The sequence below is a fragment of the Protobothrops mucrosquamatus genome, unplaced genomic scaffold (genome assembly GCF_001527695.2).
Source record: "Protobothrops mucrosquamatus isolate PMUCROS unplaced genomic scaffold, P.Mucros_1.0 scaffold6718, whole genome shotgun sequence".
NCBI classification, from domain to species: domain Eukaryota; kingdom Metazoa; phylum Chordata; class Lepidosauria; order Squamata; family Viperidae; genus Protobothrops; species Protobothrops mucrosquamatus.
This window is the reverse complement of record NW_015392535.1, coordinates 1-3,185: the sequence shown is the minus strand read 5'-3', so window position 1 is coordinate 3,185 and position 3,185 is coordinate 1.

Here is a 3,185-nt window from a genome sequence, read left to right as displayed (position 1 = left end):
ATATATATATATATATATATATATATACACACACACACACATACATATGTAAATATGCATACACACATATATATATAATACATACACACCTACACACACCTAAATACATTCATATATATTATCTTGAGTTTGGTGCACCCTGTCGGCCCAAATATGTATGTATGTATGTATGTATGTATAAATGTGTAGAGAACATATGTCTACATATATGTACGTGTATATATATATATACACAGACACATATTATATGTACATATGCATACACACACACACACATATATATAATACATATACGCCTACACACACACAATGAGCGGGCATCAGAATTTCATTTTTTAATGTGTGCCAGTGAGTTCACAGAATAAAGTGACAATAAAGGTTATCTTATTTTAATAGGGGTGTTCAGAATATATCATATTTGACTTATTTTTTTACTTGCCAATACATAATTGCACCCATTTCTCCCTGTCCATCCTGACTGTAACTGTTGTCTTTTATTCCCCTTTTTATAATTTCAGGTTGCAGGTCACCGACTGAATGCATAATTACATACAAAATAACGGTCAGGCCTGGCAATCCCACGCAGGAGCCCTTAAGGAGAGGGCTGAGCGCCCTTGGAAGCGGACTGCCGGGCGGAGGCATCCAGACGTCCACAGAACTCGCCTGGTGCCCTCTCCCCGGGGAGAAGGGAGCGGGAAACAAGGGAAGGGTCGTGTGAACGCAAACCCGAACGCGGCCACTCACCTCCTCCCCCGCGTGTCGGCGCAAGCCACGCCCCCTCCTCCGTCGGACGCGTCGGCACTCAAGTGGCAACGTCGCTCCCCTGACGTCACGAGGCGACACGGCGCAGGCCTTTTGACGAAACCCTTCGCTTCGGGGAGGGTGAGGCAGGGGCGCGCGAGAGGCCAGGGCGGAGCGCCCCAGCTTCCGGTTTGTGGCCGGATGTGCTTCTTGGGGAAGCTTTCCGTGGAGAGTCGGGAGTTGTAGTGTGGTGGGGAAGGATGGAGAGTTTTAGGAGCCGAGTCTATAAACCTGTCATATGTTGTTTTTCCCCCCAAACTTGGCCACTTTCGGTGTGTGGATTTTAACTCTCGGGATTACTGAGCCTGCTGGAGGATTCTGGGAGTTGAAGTCCACATGGCCACAGCGGCCCAGTTCGAAAAGCGCGGGTTTAAATCGTGCTAAATCTAAGGAAGCCCGTGTGCCATTACAGGAGAAGGGCAGGGCAGCTAAAATGCCCTCCCTCGCCCACGGGACACCTGAACTGATGCCCAGCTAATGGTTCTCACCAGTCTTAACCTTTCAGTAGTGAAACGGATTTTTTCCCCTCTGATTAAACTCCCCCAGAATCATGATGGGTGAATTTTATGGGGCTCTCCTACCTACCTACTTACCCACCCATCCATCCATCCTGTCATCTGTTCTGTCTATTTATGATTCTATCTAATCTATGACTCTTATCAAATATATGGATCCAGTCATCTGTTCTAGCTATCTAATCTATGACTCTTATCTAATCTATGGATCCATCCGTCCATCCTATCATCTATTCTTTCTAATCTATCCTGTCATCTGTTCTAGCTGTTGAAATCATACTTTTTAAAAGGGAGCTCTTTTTTGTAGTGGAAGAAAAAGCTTTTAAAACTCTTAGTAGAGTTTTAGTATAGGTTTTTATATGGGGTATTTTAGAGCAGGCCTTTATTTATTTAATTTGATTTTAGAATAGATATTTATTGTGATTTTTATTATCGCCTGTTCACCGCCCTGAGTCCAGTAAGGGAGATAGGGCGGTATACAAATCTAAATAATAATAATAATAAATAATAAATAAATCTATGACTCTATCTAATATATGGATCCATCTGTCCGTCCATCCATCCAATCATTTATTCTTTCTAATCTATAACACTAATATATGGATCCATCCATCCTGTCATCTGTTCTAGCTATCTATGACTCTATCTAATATATGGATCCATCTGTCCGTCCATCCATCCTTCATTTATTCTTTCTAATCTATAACACTAATATATGGATCCATCCATCCTGTCATCTGTTCTAGCTATCTATGACTCTAATATATGGATCCATCCATCTATCCAATCATTTATTCTAATTATAACTCTAATATATGGATCCATCCTGTCATCTGTTCTAGCTATCTATGACTCTATCTAATATATGGATCCATCCGTCCATCCATCCATCCAATCATTTATTCTTTCTAATCTATAAGTCTAATATATGGACCCACCCATCCTGTCATCTGTTCTAGCTATCTAATCTATGATTCTGTCTAATATATGGATCCATCCGTCCATCCTATCATTTATTCTTTCTAATCTATAACTCACACACACAAGGCTCCTTAAAAGCTGCCCGCATCCCAAGAGTTGCCCATCAGTTGATTAGAGAAGTTTGGGAAAGGGAAATCTATCTGATTTATTTTTTTTTAAACAGATTTTGCTCTGTAGTCAGGTGTTCGATGAAAGTGAGTTTATCAAGCATTTTGCCTAAATCTCAGCCTTCCACAGGAAACCTATGTATCTGTGATCCCCAAAGAACAAAGCTCAGCAACGGGTTTCCATTAAAAATTAATAAATACCAAAAGGAAGCAAGTATTTTGGCAGGTTTTAGAAATAAAATAGTCAAGGTTTTCCCAGTTGCAATGTACGGCTGTGAAAGTTGGACCATAAGAAAGGCTGAGTGCCAAAGAATGGAGGCCTTTGAACTATGGTGCTGGAGAAGACTCCTGTCAGTCCCCTGGACTGCAAGACGATCTAACCGGTCAGTCCTGGAGGAGATCAACCCCGACTGCTCTTTAGAAGGCCAGATCCTGAAGTTGAAACTCAAGTCCTTTGGCCACCTAATGAGAAGGAAGGACTCCCTGGAGAAGAGCCTGATGCTGGGAAAGATGGAGGGCAAGAGAAGAAGGGGACGACAGAGAATGAGGTGGCTGGATGGAGTCACTGAAGCAGGAGGCGTAAGCTTCAATGGACTCCAGATGATGGTAGAGGACAGGAAGGCCTGGAGGAACGTTGTCCATGGGGTCGTGATGGGTCGAACACGACTTCGCAACTAACAACAAGAAGAAATAAAATGCAGACACACTAAATTCAGAACGGGTATTTAATCCTGTTAAGTCAGGGTGCAGGTATTTCCCAGTTCATCTGTTGCCAGCAACA